The sequence below is a fragment of the Furipterus horrens genome, unplaced genomic scaffold, assembly GCF_987537825.1.
Source record: "Furipterus horrens unplaced genomic scaffold, mFurHor1.1.pri manual_scaffold_5, whole genome shotgun sequence".
Taxonomy (NCBI): domain Eukaryota; kingdom Metazoa; phylum Chordata; class Mammalia; order Chiroptera; family Furipteridae; genus Furipterus; species Furipterus horrens.
This window is the reverse complement of record NW_028327175.1, coordinates 179,586,977-179,607,934: the sequence shown is the minus strand read 5'-3', so window position 1 is coordinate 179,607,934 and position 20,958 is coordinate 179,586,977. Positions and strand designations below refer to the sequence as shown.

Sequence of the window (20,958 nt, the reverse complement as noted above, 5' to 3'; positions counted from 1 at the left end):
GCAGAAGCACTAAAAATTGACAAGTTTAAAAACTTTTTTTTAATGAAAGTAAAATAATACCTATCATGTACTGCGTTCTTGGTATGTGACAGGAACAACAGTATGCACTTAATACACAATGCCCCATTTAATCTTCGCTTATGGAGTGAATACTTTTATTTTGATTGAATTTTTATTGTGTTCTTTCCATTACCATTTAGTCCCCTTATACCCCTCTTCCACCCACAGTCACCACGCTGTTGTCCATGTCCATGAGTCCTTCTTCCTTTTTGCTCAATTCCTCCACCCTCTTCCCTCCAGCACCACGAGCTGTCATTCTACTCTCCATCTATGAGTTGTCCCCATTTTCCTTGTTAGTTCAGTTTGTTCATTAGATTCCTCATATGAGTGAAATCATATGGTATTTGTCTTTCTCTGACCAGCGTATTTCACTTAGCATAATGTTCTCCAGCTCCATCCATACTGTCACAAAGGGTAAAATTTTCTTTTTTATGGCTGAGTAGTATTCCAAGCGTGGGGCGCGGGACCAACCGACGCCACTTCGTGTTGGACAGTGGAAGCTGGAGAGCCGGGCTATTCGGACTGAGCCAATTGGTTTCCATGGATCTCAATAGTGCCAGCACTGTTGTTCTTCAAGTCTTAACTCAGGCCACCAGTCAGGATACTGCTGTGTTAAAGCCAGCTGAGGAGCAGTTGAAACAGTGGGAAACACAGCCAGGTTTTTATTCAGTGTTGCTGGTAAGTTGCTTAAAAATAGTTATTATTTTTAATAAAATGAGACACTATTCTATTGTTTTAAAAACCTACTTGTGTTGGTGGTTTACTTAGTGAAACTGATCCAAATGTTTGGCTGCCATTGCACTGCCATTTACTAATTCGAGGCATGGCACTTGGAGGACATTTAAGAGATGTTTATTGTTGGGTGAGTATACCCAAGCAGGGTATTGGTAGTATCTGCTTAGAAGGTTACACTGCCAGTTTTCTATTTTAGCCTGTAAATGCTGCCCTCAAGACTGTAAAGGAGGAAAGAGGAAGGACATCTCTAAAATCAGAGAAGGAAAACTCTGACATCAAAAAACCTCCGCTGCCTTGCGGCATACCTCTTCAGGGGAAAGGCTAAGGGAGTAAACCCCGACAGAAAATCCGGAGCCGGAGTCCCTAAGGCGGTTTGACATTGTAGTCAACACCGGCAACTCCTGCGGCGCACCTGAAGCCAAGCTGTATTGACTTTGTCTTTCCCTTGGACCCTTCAGCTGCGAAGAGAGGGGGGGTCTGCTGCATGGGCAACAGCAGACCCTCCATATCACCCTGCCCAGGCTCTGTAGCTTCAGTTTCACTGGAGAGGACACTCCAGCGTCATCGCAAGATGTCGACTCAACACGGGAGGAGACAGATACCGGTTATCAGCTCATCCGATTGGCGAAGGAAACGAGCGCCAGGGGTCTCCTCTGACGGTGGGAGAGGTCATCGCACCTCACTGGACAGCTACCGTCTCGCCATGGCTCGCCTGCCCCACTGGGTGCGTGGGGATCAGAGAGGTGCCTCTCGAAAAGTGGGCCACAAAACACCCGCACCAGTTAATTCCAAGCAAACAACAAGAAAGAAGCCTCCGGCTCTTCGCCTTGCTAGCTGGAACATCAGGACCATGTGCCCCGGACTTACTGCAGACCTTCCGTGGATCAAGGGTGCCAGGAAAACCGCTGTCATCGATAGGGAACTGGCACGACTAAACATCGACATTGCGGCTCTACAGGAGACCCGGTTGGCCGACAACGGAACTATCAGAGAAACCAACTACACCTTCTACTGGCAAGGGAAGTCTCCGGACCAACCAAGACAGCACGGTGTTGGGTTCGCTGTGAAGAACACACTTGTTAACTCCATAGAGCCACCCACAGGAGGCACAGAGAGATTACTTACCCTCCGATTGTCAACAACTTTCGGCCCAGTCAGCATTCTTAGCGCGTATGCCCCAACCCTCTGCGCCACCACCGAAGAGAAAGAACAGTTCTACCATGCACTGGATGAAGCGTTATCCAAGATTCCCAGAAGTAACGCTCTCTATCTCCTTGGAGACTTCAACGCAAGAGTAGGAGCCGACCACATGGCCTGGCCCACCTGCCTTGGAAACTTTGGGAGAGGAAAGATCAATGAGAATGGTCAGCGACTGCTTGAGCTTTTGTGTCACCACGGCCTGTGCGTGACAAACACATTCTTCAAGTGCAAAGAGATCCACCAGGTGTCATGGAGGCACCCCCGCTCCCGCCATTGGCACCAGCTTGACCTCGTCATCACCAGAAGAACGGATATTGGCAGCACCCTCCTCACCCGCAGCTACCACAGTGCAGACTGCGACACGGACCATGCCCTCGTGGTAAGCAAGGTGCGCATAATGCCGAAGAGGTTGCACCACTCCAAGATGAAGGGTCGCCCACGCATCAACACCAGTTGTGCCAGCAACCCAGTTAAGACCCAGCAATTCATCAACAAGATGGAAGATGCACTCGGCGAGGGAGTGGCGGCAGATGACATTATCGAATCCAATTGGCCACGTCTCCGCGACGCCATATACAACTCCGCCATTATTGCTTACGGGAAGAAAGAGCGGAAGAACGCTGACTGGTACGAGGCTCACTGGGAAGAAATGGAACCCGTGATCGAGGCTAAGAGGAAGGCCCTACTGGCTTACAAGGTCACGCCCACTCCCAGTACACTTCAAGCTCTACGGGCTGCCAGGAACAAAGTCCAGAAGACCGCCCGCCACTGTGCCAACACCTATTGGCTAAACCTGTGCAGAAGCATTCAGGAAGCCGCCGATATAGGCAACGCACGAGGAATGTATGAGGGTATCAAGAAGGCAACAGGCCCAATCCCCTCCAAGATCGCCCCCCTTAAGTCCAAGACAGGTGAGGTCATCACTGACCAGGAACAGCAAATGCGGCGGTGGACCGAGCACTACCTCGAGCTGTACGCAACGAAGAACACCGTAACAGACACTGCTCTTAAAGCCATCCCAGACCTACCAGTCATGGAGGAGCTAGACACCCCACCTACTGCGGCAGAGCTCGGCAAAGCCATCGACCGCCTCGCTTGCAGGAAAGCACCAGGAAGCGACGGAATCCCTCCAGAAATCCTAAAAAGCGGGAAACCAGTCCTGCTACAGCCGCTCCACCATCTACTCTGTCTCTGCTGGAAGGAGGGTTACATCCCCCAGGATATGAGAGACGCCAACATTATCACCATGTACAAGAACAAAGGAGACCGCAGCGACTGCAACAACTACCGGGGCATCTCTCTCCTCAGCGTCGTCGGCAAAGTATTCGCCCGGGTCGCTCTTGCCCGCCTGCAGACCCTTGCTTCCCGCATATACCCAGAGTCCCAGTGTGGCTTCAGAGCTGGCCGATCAACAGTGGACATGATCTTCTCCCTACGCCAGCTGCAGGAGAAGTGTCACGAGCAGCATAAACCACTCTACCTCGCCTTTATTGACCTCACGAAGGCGTTTGATCTGGTCAGTCGAAGCGGACTCTTCAGCTTGCTACGGAAGATTGGCTGTCCACCACATCTGCTTGCTGTGGTCATGTCCTTTCACGACAACATGCACAGCACGGTGTCCTACAACGGCGCAACCTCTGAGGCCTTCCCAGTCAGCAGCGGAGTAAAGCAGGGCTGCGTCCTCGCGCCTACGCTGTTCGGAATCTTCTTCTCCATGCTCCTCCAATACGCCTTTAAGGACTGCAGCGAGGGTGTCTTCATTCACACCAGATCCGATGGCAAGCTCTACAACCTGGCCCGTCTACGAGCCAAGACCAAAGTCAAAGAGGTGCTCATCCGTGAGATGCTCTTCGCCGACGACGCAGCTTTGACATCACACTCCGAAGAGGGACTCCAGCAGTTAGTCACTTGCCTTTCCCACGCATGCAAGGAGTTCGGACTAGCCATCAGCCTGACGAAGACGAATGTTATGGCTCAAGGCACGGGGACTCCCCCATGCATCACCATCGACGGATACACCTTGGAGGTTGTCAACGACTTCACTTACCTCGGGTCCACCATCTCGAGCTCTCTGTCAGTCGACCTGGAGGTCAACCGGAGAATCGCCAGGGCAGCCACAGTTATGGCCAGACTGAACCGGCGAGCGTGGAACAATTCCAGCCTCACTGAGAAAACCAGACTGCGCATCTACCAAGCCTGCGTACTCAGCACTCTCCTCTATGGCAGCGAGACGTGGACCACCTACGCAAGGCACGAAAGGAAACTCAACAGCTTCCACATGAGGTGCCTGCGACGCGTCCTGCATGTCGCCTGGCAGGATAAGGTCCCCAACACCGAGGTGCTGAAGCGAGCCAATATGAGCAGTTTGCATGCAGTTCTTAGCGAGAGACGCCTCAGGTGGCTCGGCCATGTCAAAAGAATGGATGCAGGCCATATCCCCAAAGACCTCCTCTACGGCGAGCTAGCAGAAGGCAAGAGGATGAGAGGGCGCCCAAAACTGCGGTTCAAAGACATTTGCAAAAAGGACATGACACAATGCTCCATCAATCTCAACACATGGGAAGTTCAAGCAGACGACCGTCTAGCCTGGAGGCTCGCGGTCAGGCAAGGTACGTCAGGCGCGGAGGCTGCGCGCAACGAGGAGGCGGCCCAGAAAAGATCGAGGCGGAAGCAGCGTCAGCAGCAGCAACAACAGCCATCTGCCTTCACCTGTACCAAGTGCGGCAGGGATTGTCACTCCCGAATCGGACTGCACAGCCATTCTCGGCGGTGCAGATAGACTCTCAGGAAGCTACGCCATCGTCTCTCGAGGCGGACGGCTGCCGACGACGACGAGTATTCCATTGTTTAAATATCCCATAGTTGTTTTATCAATTCATCCACTGACGGGATACTTGGACAGCTTCTATATCTTGGCAATTGTAAATAATGCTGCAATGAACATAATAGTGCTTATGTTCTTTTGAATTAGTGTTTTCAGTTCCCTCAGATATATTCCCAGAAGTGGGATCGCTTGGTCAAAAGGCAGGCCCATTTTTAATTTTCTGAGCTATCTCCATCCTGCTTTCTATAGTGGTGGCACCAGATGGCATGGCCACCAACAATGAAAAAGGGTTCCCCTTCCTCCACATCCTCACCAGCACTTGTTGACTTATTGGTGATAGCCATTCCGACAGTGAGATGATATCTCACTGTGGTTTTAATTTGCATTTCTCTGATGATTAGTGACACTGATCATCTTTTCATAGGTCTATTGGCCCTCTATATGTCCTCTCTGGAGGAAGATCTATTCAGGTCTTTTGTCCATTTTTTAATTGGGTTTTTTGTTTGTTTTGTCTTTTGTGTTGCGTTTTCTAAACAGAAGAAGATACAAATAAGCGGAAGCACGTACTGTGTTCATCAGTAGGACATCATTAAAATGTCCATACTACCCAAAGCGATCTAAAGATTCAACGCAATTCCTATCAATATTCCAAGGACGTATTTCACAGAACTAGAACAAATATTTCAAAAATTTATATGGAACCACAAAAGGCTCCACAGAGCAACAGTGATCCTGAGAAGAAAAGAACAAAGTTGGAGGAATCACGCTACCTAATAAAAACTATACTATAAGACCATAGTAAACAAAGCAACACGGTACCGGCATAAAAAGGTACATAGATCAATGGAACAGAATAGAGTGCCCAAAAATAAAACCATACCGTATATTCAATATTTGTCAGAGGAAACAAGCACATACAATGGGCTAAATTTAATTTATTCGATAAATGGTGCTGGGAAAATTGGACAGTTACGTGCAGAAAAATGAAACTAGACCACCTTCTCACACCACAGACAAGAATAAATTCAAAATGGTTCAAGGATTTAAAGTTAGACCCAAAACTATAAAATCGTAGAAGAAAACATAGGCAGCAAAATCTTGGACACTGCCCATGGCAATACATTATCAGATATATCTCCCCATGCAAGGAAAACAAAAGAAAAAATAAACAAATGGGACTACATCAAACCAAAAAGTTTCTGCACAGCAAAGGAAATATCAACAAAATAAAAAAGACAACCCACAGAATAGGAGAACATACTCACCAATACATCTAATAAGGAGTTAATATCCAAACTTTACAAGAACTGTTTTCAGTAGTGGAGAAAACATCTCAATGGGTGCATAGCATATGGAGAGTACTTTGAAGGTGACTGAAGTTTAAACATGTAAGAATAAACGGACACTTTTTAATAAATAAATTCCAGGGTTTTTTTTATGTGTGTGTGTGTGTGTGTGTGTGTGTGTGCGTGCGTGCGTGTGTATCCCCATAATGCTCCCTAATTGGAAGGGGAGAGGTTGTGATTTAAAGACATTGGTTGATTAGATATCCCTACCATTTGCACCAAAGGTTTACTCCAACTTAGTTAGGTGTGTTAAGAACAGATAAAGTAGCCCCAGTATTTCAAGAGCCTTAGAAAATTTCCCCTTTTTTATGGTAATTTTAATTTCTCCTTAACTATTAGTAAGAAGAAGGGGAAACACTTTCTCACAGTCCTCAGAGCAGCCCTATGCTTGCTTCTGTTTCTTTTCTCTTTCTAAGTCCTGTTTCAGTTTCCTGTAATTCTCCTTAAGGTGAACAGACTCCTCTATAGTTTTCCTGCAAACCTTATTTGGTAATTCTATTGCTTTTGCTCCCAGAAATAGTAAGTGTATTAACTGGAATAGGCCAGAACAGCCAAGATTACATGTTCTAACAGTTAAACTAAATTCCTTTGTGAACTGATCAGGGTCCCAGATAAAATCAGGAAAATATTTAAGTAGATACCTTATTTCTGTTCTAGTCCAAGAAACATATACAATTGCTGGTTCCCTGCAGCCCAAGACCAGCTTTTATCCAAGGGGAGCTGCTAGAATTCTTGGATTATCCTTGTCTAAATTCTTATTCTCATTTTCCCCTAGCTCAGCAGGGAATGGTAATGGAGAAGATATACAGAAGACAGAAGGAGAAGGAAGAAGGGAGGTGGGGGGCAAGTCTGGACAAGGAAGCTCGGAGAGCAAATACAGTGAAGGAGCTATAGAGGAGGAGGAATGAGGATTTGGCATAGATTAGCTTCAGAAGTCTTCTTTAGTTCAGAGACAGTCTCTAAAATTTCTTATTAACTGTTTTTTTTAAAGAATTTATCTGTCCTCCTCCTAGAAGCTACTAATTTCCAATCAAGATATGCTTCCCAAGGCTATGCTAAGGGAAACGAAGGAAAATCCACACAAAACCAACGGTGAAAGGAAGGAAACCGGGGTTCAAATCAATGATTTAGAACATAAGGAAGAAAAAAACAGTCAACCAGTGCAGAATGAGGAAGCAAGAATTGAAAAAAATAAGGGAACTTCCCAAATTTTGCAAAGGAGATAGACATACAGGTCTGGGAAGCATGGAGGGTCCCGGGTGAGCTAGACCCAGAGGGGACCACACCAGGACGCATCATGATTGAAATGTCAAAGGTGAAAGATAAAGAGAGTCCCGGGGGCAGCAAGAGAGATGGAGAGCTGCCTACAGGGGGGTGCCTATAGGATTATCAGCTGATTTCTCAGAGGACACTTTGCAGGCAGGAAGGGACTGGTAAGCAGTATTTAATGTGATGAAAGGCAACCTGCAACCAGGATTACTCTATCCAGCAAGGCTATCATTTGGAATAGAAGGGCAGATGAAGTGCTTCCCAGACAAGGTAAAGCTAAAGGAGTTAATCATCACCAAGCCATTATTCTATGAAATGTCAAAGGGACTTACTTAAAAAAAGAAGATCAAAACTATGAACACTAAAATGACAACAAACTCACAACCATCAACAACTGAATCTAAAAAATAAAAACAAAATCCAACTAAGCAAACCAGAATAGGAACAGAATCATAGGTATTGGGATCATTTGGAGGGTTATCAGCTGGGAGGGAGGAGGGGGAAAAACGGAGATATGGTGCAGGGATTAAGAAGCATAATTGATTGGTACAAAATAGACAGGGGGAAGTTAAGAATAATATAGGAAAGGGTGAAGCCAAAGAACTGATATGCATGACCCATGGACATGAACTAAGAGGGGTGGGATTGCTGGAGGGAAGGGGGGGATACTGGGCAGAGGAGCAAAGGTGAAAAAAATTGGAACTACTGTAACAACATAATCAATAAAATATACTTTAAAAAAATATATGCTTCCCAGTCATTCAGTATAATTTTAGAGTCAGGATTGTCTAATGTTGCATGCAACATTAGGTTGTGGGAAAATATGAAAAGTTCATGTGTGAATAAAAAGCAGAGGCTCCTGGGGTGTAGTGTTGCCTGGCTTATCCTCTCTTTTGGATAATCGTAGAAATAGCCGCCTGTAAATTAATCCAAAATTCCAAAAGTCCTACATGAATATGAGAAGTCTTTTGTTAGCCAGTCCACAGCAATTAACAGGTTAATCATTCTGTCCCTTTTTCTCACTCTCTGGCTGCTGTAATTTAATTCAGAAGTCAAATTTTTTTTTTCTTGTCAAACACTTTAAACAGATAATAAAGCAGGAGAAACAAACTGAAAAGTATAGAATAAGACCTGTAAATAATAATGCTAGAAGAAGAAAAAATAAAACAGAAAAAAGCACCTAGAAATAGTAAGTGTTTTACATGAATTATTTCATTTTTTTTGCACAGTAGTGCCAGAAGTCGTAGAGGAACTTTTATCTCCATTTCACACGTGGCTTGAGAACTTAGGCAACTTTCTCAAGTTTCACAGCAATATTTCACTAAATATGATAGCCTGTTAGGAACTTTCAAAGTGAACCTAAAGTCAGCAGGGTTTTTTTCTTTTTTATCTCTCTGTAGCACTGCTGTTGGAAAGACAAAGAAAACCTGGCGTGTTGTTCACTTTGTTATGGTAGTTATTGAAATCTTTGTGAATAAACAAGATAACATGGACTCCAGATTTGAAGTATTAAATAGTAACAGGCTTTTCACTGCACTTTTGTCTATATGGAGGGACATTTGATCAAAGTAATTGATATACTTGCTAAGAATTCAAGAAAAATAATAATTTAGGTATTTCAAAAGTGGATTACTTTAAGGCAGTAAGATGTGCCTCAAAATGCTGGGTCCAATTTATAGCAGATAACTTTATCATTCTGAGTTCGCTTGCAAATTTATATCACAAGGCTCAGAAAGGTATTCCATTTTAAAACTATAGTAAATATTTTTTTCACTATTGTAATTATGAAAAACTATAGCCACATCTTTATATTATTCCAGTGTATTATTCAAGGTAATTTTCTAACATGCAATTTCAAAGACTGGGAGCCAAGAAGAGGGGCAGAGTGAACTCCAGGTACGCCCAACAATACTACCCAGTGGGAGAATGGGACCCTATGGAAAACTGATGGAGCCTGGTGCTTTAAGTTCTTGGCCAAATGAAAGTGCTTACCCAGAAGGGAGGAGATATGCTGCATACTGAAGGCCAGTATGTGCAAATTAGAATCCCAAGGAGCAGAGCAACAGTGAGGAGCCAAGGCTGGTGACAGTGAGAAGATAATGTGAGGTAGGCGGGACTCAGTTTGAGACAGTGCATGCCATTATGATTTGTCCAACGACTAAGGGAGACCTCAGTAGTACTATTCCACCATGTGTGTAAATTAGGTGAACCAAGCACGATTACTGGAAAAAGGGCATATTTTCCAGAAGATTCTGAACCTGAGGAAAGTTAAGGAATAACCATGCATATTCCCTTGCTAACAGGGCAAATACAAGAATACTGAAAATACTCAGTTAACAAAAGAGAAAGAGATTTGTTTGGGTTCTTTCACTGATGAGAAATGGAAGTGTGAGTCTGGCTGACTTGAGATGGAAAATACCTTCACTGAATAGTCTACTTCCTCTAGTTCCTTCATGTGCTCTTTAATGCTTGTCCTGCAGAGAACTTGTCTGATCGTTACAGATGCATAAAGAAGGACAAAGGAGAGCTCAAGGCCACAGCCGCCCAGAGCCCATCCTGAGCATTCACCACACGGTAAGGCAGTGACCTGCTTACATTTCTGCCTCCCTACTGGATTGTGCATTCCTTGAGGATTTGCAGTAATGAAACCATGACTAGAATTACAGGCACAGATTCCAGCCATTTATCACAGGACAGTTCTATTTCCTGTTACTGGGTAACAAGCTACCCAAAACTAAGTAACTTAAACAGCAATGATTTCCTATTTCTCACAATTCCATGGGTTGGCTAGGCAGCTATTCTGAGGCTCTTATCTGACTTAGTCATGCTGCTTCATTGGGCCCAGGTCAACTGGGGATTGGACTCAATGAGGAAGGTTGGGCCTCACTTTCCACATGGCCTTCTTCCCAGGCTTCTTCACATAGTGGCAACAGCATCCCAAGAGGACTGGCACACTGCACATGGTGCCTCTGTTTGCAACAACATGTCTGCTGATGTCTCACTGGCCAGTTCAAGTCACATGGCAAAGCTCAGAGTCAAGAGTGGGAAAACAGACTCTACTACTTGATGGGAGAAACAAGCAGAGACAGTCACACTGCAAATGGGCAAAGACATGGGGAGGTGATTCATTAGGGGCCATTTTGTATCCATTTACCACATAGGGTTTTTGCTAGTTTTTTTTTTCTGATAATTATTATTTTTATTGGTAGAGTTTTTTTCAAATTATAGAGTATTTTTATACTTATTACATCTAAAAAAGTTAATTATGTTATTTAACTTGTAATGTGGGGGGGAAAAGTTCTGAGCTCTGTCTCTACTTCAGAATAATGGATCCAGAAATATTTCAAGGCTTAGAGACTACAATTACTTCTGAAGATCTCTTGTTTCTTCACTAAAACATGGATTTTTTTGAAGCATCTTTATTAACTTGATAGAGGGAAAGAACTTTGTCCACATTTTATAACAGAAAAGCTAAGGCAGTTAAATTATTTGAGGTGCTTCCTGCGAAAGGAATGTTGGGCACATCACACTATATAATGTAGCAATATCATGCTAGTGTGCAGACAGCTCCAAGCCAGCCAGCTGTCATCTCAGGCTGGAGCATCTCTCTACTTAGTGCAATAAGGTGGAGAAACCAGAGCCAAGAGACCTCACCTTTTCACTCTTATTTCCTTCACTGTCTGAGATATGTCTGCCCAAACAGGACAAATCTTCTCAAGGACCCCTATACATGCACAGTCAACTCTATCCTTGTTTATCCTGATCCTGCCTCTTGGGATGCTCTCCACACTCTTCCCACCAGCCCAAAAACTCAGTGGCCTTCAAAATGTCCGAGATGAGCACATCTCAAAGCTCACCTCCTCTATGAGCAAATACAAGCATAAGTCATTTTATTGCACATCACTTTATTATGTATCACAGTATTGATACTATTATACAGTACTAAAATAAAATGTACATTTTGAAGAAATAAAATCTACATAAAGTAGAACATTTTGAGGCCTAATGAGAAAAAATATGTAGTAAAATTTAATACAGAATTTATAATAAAGGCTGGTTCATGCTTTGACAAGTCTTACCTTTTTAAGTCAATATTCCATGTGAATGTATCTTAAAAACAAAAAGGTGTGGCTTGAAAAGTAATCTTCTAGCAATTTCAATTATTTAGGAAGAACATAAATTTTAGGAAAGGAATGAATACCTTTGTCTGGTTCTAATCATCTGTAAATTATTAGTTACTAAACATATCATAAACTTAATAGGCCATCAGAGGCAGTGCAATACAAAAGTACAAGATTTAGAGTCTGAGACCTGAGCTTGCCACCATTGCTAGTGAGCCTACACCAAAACAAATATTCACAGAGAGCTTACTGCTCCACAGGCCAGTGGTACAAACTTTATATACACTAAGTTAATCCTCATAACCCTATGAGGCAGATCCCATAGGGAAGGTGAGAAGTGAACAGGTGTTCAGTCTCCATGAATCTGAATGTTGTTGAGTTTTTTTCCTTGAGTTTGGTTTCTAGTTTCAAGCCATTGTGACCTGAGAAGATGCCTGATATAATTTCAATTTTCTTGAATTTGTTGAGGCTTGTTTTGTGTCCTACCATGCGGTCTACCTTTGAGAATATTCCATGTGTATTTGAAAAGAATGTGTATTTTGCTTCTTTGGAGTGAAAGATTCTGTATATATCAGTTAAGTCCATTTGATCTACAGTGTTATTCAATGCCACAATATCCTTGTCGATTCTTTGCTTTGAAGATCTATCCACTGTTGACAATGGGATGTTAAAGTCCCCTACTATGAGTGTGTTGCTGTCGCTATCTTTCTTGAAGTCCTCCAAGATTTTCCTTATATATTTGGGTGCTCTTATGTTGGGTGCATATATGTTTAAAAGGGTCATATCTTCTTGATGGATTGTTCCCTTAACTATTATGTAGTGTCCTTTTTGTCACTTTTTATAGCCTTTGTTTTGAAAACTGTTTTGCCGGATATAAGTATTGATACCCCTGCTTTTTTTGTCATGTCCGTCTGCTTGGAATTTTTCCATCCCTTCACTTTCAGTCTGTACATGTCTTTTGTTCTGAGGTAGATCTCTTGCAGACAGCATATATGTGGATCATGCTTTCTTATCCCTTCAGCTACCTTATGGCTTTTGACTGGAGCACTTAATCGATTTACATTTAAGGTTATTATTGATAGGTACTTATTCATTGTCATTTTCCCCCTTTGCCCTTCTCTCTCTCCACCACCCCCCTCCCTCACACCCTCTCCCTTTTCTTCATCTTCTTAAAGTGGTCCATTTAGCATCTCTCATAATGCTGGTATGGTGAAGATGTATTCTTTTAGTTTCTTCTTGTCTGAGAAACTTCTTATTTCACCTTCCATTTTAAATGAGAGCCTTGATGGGCATAGTATTCTTGGTAGTAGGCCTTTGCTTTTCATTACTTGGAATATTTCTTGCAATTTCCTTCTGGTTTATTGAGTAATCAGATGATAGCCTTATCAGAGCTCCCCTGTATGTTACTAGCTATTTCTCCCTTGATTCCTTTAAGATTCTTTGTCCTCAAAATTTGCTGCTTTAATTGTGTGTATCTTGAAGTGGGCCTCTTTGGTTCATCTTGATTGAGACCCTCTGGGCTTCCTAGGCTTACATGACCTTTTCTCTCATCAAGTTAGGGAATTTTTCTGTCACTTTTGCAAACAGGTTTTCTACCCCTTGCTCCTTTTCTTCTCCTTCTGGTATCCCTATCATGCAAATATTATTCTGTTTCATGTTGTTCTGCAGCTCCTTAAACTCTCTTCATTCTTTTTGAGGTTTTTTTCCTTTCTCATTTCATTGCTCTGTCTGCGGATTTTTCTGTACTTTGTCCTCCAGCTTGCTGATTTGATCCTCTGCTTCACCTAGCCTGATTTTAATTTCTTCTACTCTGTTCATTACAGATATTATATTCTTCATTTCCCCCTGGCTCTTACTGATAGTTTCTATGTCCTTTTTCATGCTAGTGTAGTTCTCTATAAATTCCTTGTAGCTTCCCTGGGGTTCTTTGTAGTTCTCACTGAGCTCATTGAGCTTCCTTATAACCATTGTTTTGAACCCAATGTCTGATAGTTTGCATGCCTCTATTTCATTTAGCACTCTTTCTGGGGATTCCTCCTCTCCTTTTGATTGGGGGTTGTTTCTTTGTCTCCCCATCTTTTGGTGACTGTTCTTGTTTGTTTCTGCATAATAGGTTGATCTGCTTTGACTTTCTGTGTTTGTGGTGTTACCTTCTGTGGTAGATCTATGGGACTCAGTGGTGCAGTCACCTTGATTTACTGAGCTTGATGCTCTTGGGGTGCCCTTTATGCTATTTATGTGGGCTCTCTTGTAATTGGATTTTGGTTGCTGTTGGGTAGTTCTTTTGTGGGTCCTTCCATCCAGTTAGCTAACTAAGAGATACTCTGCCCACCACAGCTTGCATGTTCTTGTACAGGTACTTCCAGAACAAAACCAAACAGCTCAGGAAACACCCCCCCCCCCCACAACCACACTATCAACAGCAAATGAGCCAATATTAATAAAGGTGTAAAGGGATTAAGACTAATATAAGAAAGGAAAAATGAATATGAGATGACTAACTGAAATAAAAATGACTTTGACAGAGTTGGAGGAGCAATACTAAAGTAGGGAATAGAGACAAGAAAAAGAGACAAAGAATATAGAATTTACATGGTAAATAAAAAAGGTAGGAAAGAAGACAGAATGGAGTAAGAAAAGGAAGCATATAGTATTAGGTTTAAACAGAAATTTATATATACAAATTTCTGAGAGAGAGAGAAGGAGGGAAAAAGGAAAAGAAGGAAAAAAAGAAAAACAATAGGAACCAAATTGAGGAAAGTGATCCACCACAGCAATATCAACAACAGAGCAAAGATTAATATAGGTGGGATGCGAATAAGAGGGAAAAGAGAAAGAAAAGCGTAAGTGATGTCTAGAGGAAAGAGAAGTGATTTTGAGGGGATAGAGGAATGGAAACCAGGCTAAAATAGGGAAAAGTTAAAATTTAAAAAAAAAAGAAAGAAAAGGCAGGAGGAAGGCAAAATGGAGTAGGAGATGGGAATGGTAAAATTTGACACTTGAAATACAAAAATAGTAAAGAGCTAGAAATAAATTGAAGAAATGCAACAATTATCAACAAACAACAAGCAAAGATTGATAAAGGTGGGAAGAGAACAAGGGTATGTTAAGAATGGGAAAAAGAGTGTCAGATGACTAATGACAAGAAAAGTGGTTTTGAGATGCTGGAGCAGGGAGAATTAATAAGTGTGGGGGACAGAAACAAGACGTAGCAAGAGAGTAAATTAAATTTGAAATGAAAATAAGAGGAAAGAAGAAGATAAAATGGATTAAGGAAAGGGAGGAGCAAAATATAAAATTAGAAATAAACTAATATAAGAACTAGTGACCTAATAGGCACAATTTTGAAGGACGCGAAATCGATGTTAAAAAAAGCTGTGCAGGAGAGAAAATAATACAAATCTTTAAGAAGACTGCGCTGGAACTCATCTCAATAGAATCTAGTTTTACCACTGTCCTCTCTTTCTTGATCTGCCCCTGGTGATGTCAGATCATGTCCCAGTTTGGGCATAGGCAGCCTGCTCAAGACTACCAGCAATCTACAGTAGTTGTTAATCTAGTCAGTCTGTAATCAGTAGTCAAGCATAAGCACCACAGGACTGGACAGAGTAAATCCTGTGGGCGGGACTATTGCTTCCCCTCAGGCTGATGCCACTTGGAGAGGACTGCTCTGCCTCAGCAAGATGACTCCTGCAGTATGGGGGATGAGCCAGCATGGGGATCCCATCAGCCACTCCCTCAGTTCTCTCCCCAAAGCCTCCATCCCCAATCTCTTCTCAAGCATCTCTAGTCCATTCTGTCCCCCTTTGCTTGAGCCCAGGGAAAGTGGCTGCAAATGAAATTTTGTGCATTGGCCCTTTAAAAGGCTCACCACGTCTTCAGCTATCTCTCTGGCAGACAGAAATCCTGCTGCTTTTCACAGCTGGACATTATCTGGTGCCCTTCCAGCTCTGGTGCTGTAGGCTACAGAGCCCAGCCCAAGGTTTAGACCCCACAGCTCTCATGGGAATGCCCCGGCAGCTGAGTTGTCTCTCTGATCTGCCACCCATGGGAGCCCAGCTAGACCTCTTGCCTCTCTTTCACACTCCATACAGTCACACTTTGATGAAGTAGTTTCTTCCATTTATCCATGGTTATAAGGCTTCTCTCTAGCCACTGCTCACTTGGTCATTCCAGATGACCTCTCTATAATTTAGCTGCAATTCCAGACTGGTCCTGGGAGGAGGTCAGTGTAGCTCTCACACCTCCACCATCTAGGATCTCCTGTGGTTTCACTTTCTGTAGTTTCAATTGCCAATGGTCAACCACGGTCAGAATATATTAAATGGAAAATTCCAGAAATAAGTCATTCATAAGTTTTAAATTGTGCGCCATTTCAAGTAGCCATGATGAAATTTTGCACATTTTGCTCCATCAGCGCAGTACGTAAACCATCCCTTTGTTGTGTATGTTCAGGAAACCCCCAATTTTTTATGATAAAACTATGTCTTCTGCACACATGGGAATGAATTCCAGTTATCTATGATGGCAGAGCATTTGTCCAGCTCACTCACAAATGGTAATAATTAACTAAAAAGTACATTGAAAAGAAGGGAGTCAGGTCCTGACAAGGTTGCTCAGTCAGTTGAAGTGTTGTTCCACAGACCAAAAGGTTACAGGTCTGGTCACCAGTCAGGGCACATACCTAGGTTGCAGGTTTGATCCCTGGTTGTGGCATATACAAGAGGCAACCAATTAATGTCTCTCTCTCCCTCCACCCAATCCTCCACCCCTACCTCACTAAAAGCAATGAAAAAAAAAGTCCTCTTATGAGGGTTTAAAAAAAAGAATTCCTGAAGCGAATGGCTTCACAAGTGAATTGCATCAAGCATTCACAGAAAAACTAACAACTATCCTTCTAAAAACTATTCAAAAAAATTCAGGAAGAGGAAAAATGCCCAAGCTCATTTTACTAAGCCAGCATTATCCTAATTTCGAAACCAGAAGAAGACATTACCAAAAAAAAAAAAAAAAAAAAAAAAGGAAAATTATAGGACAATAGCCTTGATGACTATAAATGCAAAAATACTAAAAATATTAGCAAACCAAATTCAGCAATACATTAAAAAGAGCATATACCATGAATAAGTGGAATTTATACCTGGGCTACAAGGTTGGTACAATATCCTTAAGTCAATTAACATGATAAACCACATAATCAAAACATAAAAATCACATGATATAATAGATGCACAGAAAGCATCTGATTAAATTCAGCGCCCATTTCTGATTAAAAAAAAAATTCTCAGCTTAGTGAGAATAGAGGGAACATATCTCAACATAATAATGGCATACATATATGACAAATACACAGCTACCATGATACTCAATGGGGAAAAACTAAAAGGGCTTGCCTTAAGATCAAGGATTTCTGCTTTCACCTCTCTTATTCAACGTAGTACTGGAAGTGCTAGCCACAGCAATCAAACAAGAAGAAAAAAATAAAAGGTATCCAAATTGGAAAGGAAGAAGTAAAACTGCCATTATTTGCAAATGACATGATACTATATACAGAGAACCCTAAATATTCCACCAAATAACTATTAGAACTGATAATGAATTCAGTAAAGAAGCAGAATACAAAATAAATATTCAGAAATGAGTTGCCTTTTTAATACATCTATAATGAAAGTAAAAAAAATCCCATTTGAAACTGCATCAAAGAAAAATTAAATACCTATGAATAAATTTAAACGAGGAAAAAGATCTGTACTCAGAAAAGTAAAAGACACTAAAGAAAGAAATTGAAGAAGATACAAATAAATGGAATTATACATAGTGTCATGAACAGGAAAATAAATATCATAAAATGTCCATACTACCCATAGCAACTGTAGATTCAACACAATCCCTATCAAAATACAAATGGCTTATTTCACAGAATTAGAACAAATAATACAAAAATTTATGTGGAACCACAAAAGATCCCAAATAGCCACAGCAATTTTCAGTAAGAAAAACAAAATTGGAGGTATCATGCTACAATATATCAAACTATACTACAAGGCCACAGTAATCAAAACATCATGGTACTGGCATAAAAATAGATACATAGATCAATGTAACCCATATCTATATAGTCAATTAATATATGACAAAGGAATTAAGAACAAACAGTGGGGTAAAGACAGTCTATCCAATAGCGATGCAGGGAAAATCGGACAGATACATGCAAAAAAAATGAAACTAGACCACCTTTGTACGCCATATATAAGTACAAAATGGATTAAAATCTAAATGTTAAGACTTATAAGTATAACACTCTTAGGAGAAAACATAGGCAGTAAAATCTCAGACATTTTTCTTTAGCAATATTTCTTTCCTGATATATATACTTGGGCAAGGGAAACAGAAAAAAACAAATGGGACTATATCAAACTAAAAGTTTTCACACAGCAAAAGAAACCATTAACAAAACAAAAAAGCAACCTATTGAATTGGAGAAGATATCTGCAAATGATACAGCCAATAATGGCTTAATATCCAAAATTTATAAAGAACTCATACAATAGCAAAAAAAAAAAAAAATCCAATTAAAAGGTGAACAGAGGACCAGAATATACATGTCTCTAAGTGGACATACAAATGACTAGTAAACATATCAAAAGATGCTCAACATCATTTATCATAGTGAGATATCACCTCACACCTGTCAGAATGGCTATCATCAATATGTGAACAAACATCAAGCATTGGTAAGAATGTAGGAAAAAGGGAATCCTCATGCACTGTTGGTGAAAATGTAGATTGGTGCAGCCACTATGGAAAACAGTATGGAGAAGTCTCAAAAAATAAAAAATGGTACTGCCATATGACCCAGTGATTCCACTTCTGGATATATGTCCAGAGAAACCCAAAAAACTAGTTCGAAAGACTATATCTAGTATGCATCCCTATGTTAATTGCAGCATTATTTAGAATAGCCAAGATATGGAAACAACCCAGGTGCCCATCAAGAGACAAGTGGATAAAAATGTTGTAGTACATATATGAAATGGAATATTACTTGGCCTAAAAAAAGAATTAAATCTTACCATTTGCCACAGCATGGATGGACCTAGAAGGTATTATGCTAAGTAAAATAAGTCATATTGAGAAAGACAAATACCTTATGACTTCACTTACATGTGAAATCTACAGAACAAAATAAATGAATAAACAAAATTAAAATGAACTCATAAATCAGAGAATACACTGACAGTTGCCAGAGGAGAGGGGGACTGGGTTAAAAAGATGAATGGATAAAGAACTACAAATTGGTAGTTACAAAACAGTGATGGGGATGTTAAGTACAGCACAGGGAATAAAATCAATAATACTATAATAACAATGTATGGTGTCAGGTGGGTACTAGAAATATCAGGGAGAACACTGTGAAGCATATGACTGTCTAACCACTATGCTGTATGCCTGAACTAGTATAAAATAATAGTGATTGTAAACCGTAATTTAAAAATAATAAAGTAAAAGTTATACTGTATAAAGAAATAAGGAAAAAGGCAGTAACACCCCAAATGATTAATGGGAAAAAGATATGGACAGCCAATATACAAAAGAAACTCAATGAACTTTTAAAGGAAAAGGAAAAACAACAACAACAAAAAATCAACAGCACCAATAATTTAAACAAACAAAGACAGACAAAAATGAGATGTTTTCCACCTGTTAAATCACTTATTTTTTTTAATAGCACCCAACTTTAACAATGATGCCCAAAAGGGTCAGTCAACACTCTGCTAGTAAAAGTGTTAATCAGAACTTTTCAGTAAAGCAGTTTAGTAACATGAATCAAGAGCCTTAAAAAAAATGGTAAAGGTGGTCAAATATATGATGGCAGAAGGAGTTTTGACTTTGGGTGGTAAACACACAATGCAAAAGCAGATGTGGTATTATAGAATTATACACTTGAAACCTATTTGATTAACCAATGACCACCTCAATAAATCTAACTTTAAAAATATTCACACCATCTCACTCAGTAATTCCAGTTCATGATACTATCCTAAAGAAATAGTCTGAACTGTTGTTTAAAATGTATGCCCAAAGATAGCCATCAAGACATATGTATGGTAGCAAAATTTTTTTAATTTACTATGAAATAGAAAGAGAATAAAGTTTATAAGATAAACAGGCATTCAGAATGATCTGGACTAGATTAAAAAAATATATTTTAAAGCCCAGAATAAAAGTACTAATAACAAACACTGATTGTTTGAAAATGAATATAAACAAGTACTGTGAACACCTGTTCCAAGTCTTGAGTTTATCTATGAGATCTCTCCTTGCCCATCCCTCAGCACTTGCCCCAACCCAAGACAGTTACCATTCCTGCACAGTGAGTCATGCACAGTTACCTGCCTCCCTCCCCAAGCACTCTGAGCATTTCTTATGGCACAGCATCATCCCCGGTTGCATTCATTAAATATGTTCCTTTTATTTACAAATTCTCCCACCTCATTTCATCCATGTAAAAATAAATTACTGACTCTAACTACTAAAGTAACCTCAAAAATGAAATAGAAATTGAACATGGAAGTTCATCATGAAGCAGTTTCTCTTTTCCTTAGTTTTTCATATAAAAACAGTAAGGAGAAAACATCAAACATCCCTAAAACTTTCTTTCAAAATCCCAGACTCCCAGACAGGCTTCAGAAAACATGAAGATGCCACATACCTGTTGTATGCAGTGTCAGTGTCGGCTCACTCTCGTGTCAAAAACATTTGTTTTTAAGTCTAATCATTAGCTGCCACCAAAAAGCACACCCATCTGGGAGTTACAGTACTCAGCCACTACCCAAGGCCGCACCTGACTCCAACTCTGCCCCACTCCCCACTGATTCCACTTTCTAGTTGGCAGCTTTCCACCTAATCAGCTGAGCAGAGCACAATTAGGGGGAGGAGGCTGTGAGCAAGGCTGGCAACATGCAGATACCAGCCGAGAGCAGGATGATCGTAACTGGCAGAGGGCTAGCTGAGAGGCATGAATGAGTCAGTGGTTGTCAGCTTGGGTGATTTGCTGTGCAGGGGACTTTTGGCAATGTCTTGGAGCTATCTTTTTGGTTGACATAACGGTGGTGGTGCTACTGGCACTAGTAGGAAGAGGCCAGGTATGCTGCTAAACATACTACAATGCACAGGACAGACAGCTCCAGAACGAAGGATTATCTAGCGACCCAGGGAGGCTTCGAAGTTCTAGTCCACGCTCTACTTCTTCCTGGTCAGCCCTGGGGGACAAGACACAGCAGTCCTGAGCCGCCCGCCTATGCAGACCTTGGCCCAGCCTGCCTCCTTTCTTCTGCGCAGTCTCCAGATAGCGGCTAGCACACTGCCTTTGCTCCCATCCCCATTGAGTCTCTGCACAACC

At 41.4% G+C, this 20,958-nt stretch overlaps 1 protein-coding gene across 5 annotated transcripts in view; it reads right to left on the bottom strand.

Moving 5' to 3' along the window:
* MARCHF8 (membrane associated ring-CH-type finger 8) overlaps nucleotides 1-20,958 on the bottom strand; it is a 135,304-nt gene that overhangs the window by 100,869 nt on the left and 13,477 nt on the right. The window contains exon 1 of one of the 5 annotated variants that reach the window (XM_090278389.1): nucleotides 20,269-20,392. The exons of the other annotated variants lie outside the window; for them this stretch is intronic. The gene's annotated coding sequence lies outside the window, so the exon portion shown is untranslated. Of the gene's footprint in view, nucleotides 1-20,268; nucleotides 20,393-20,958 lie in introns of those variants that run through there. 5 annotated transcript variants of the gene reach the window in all.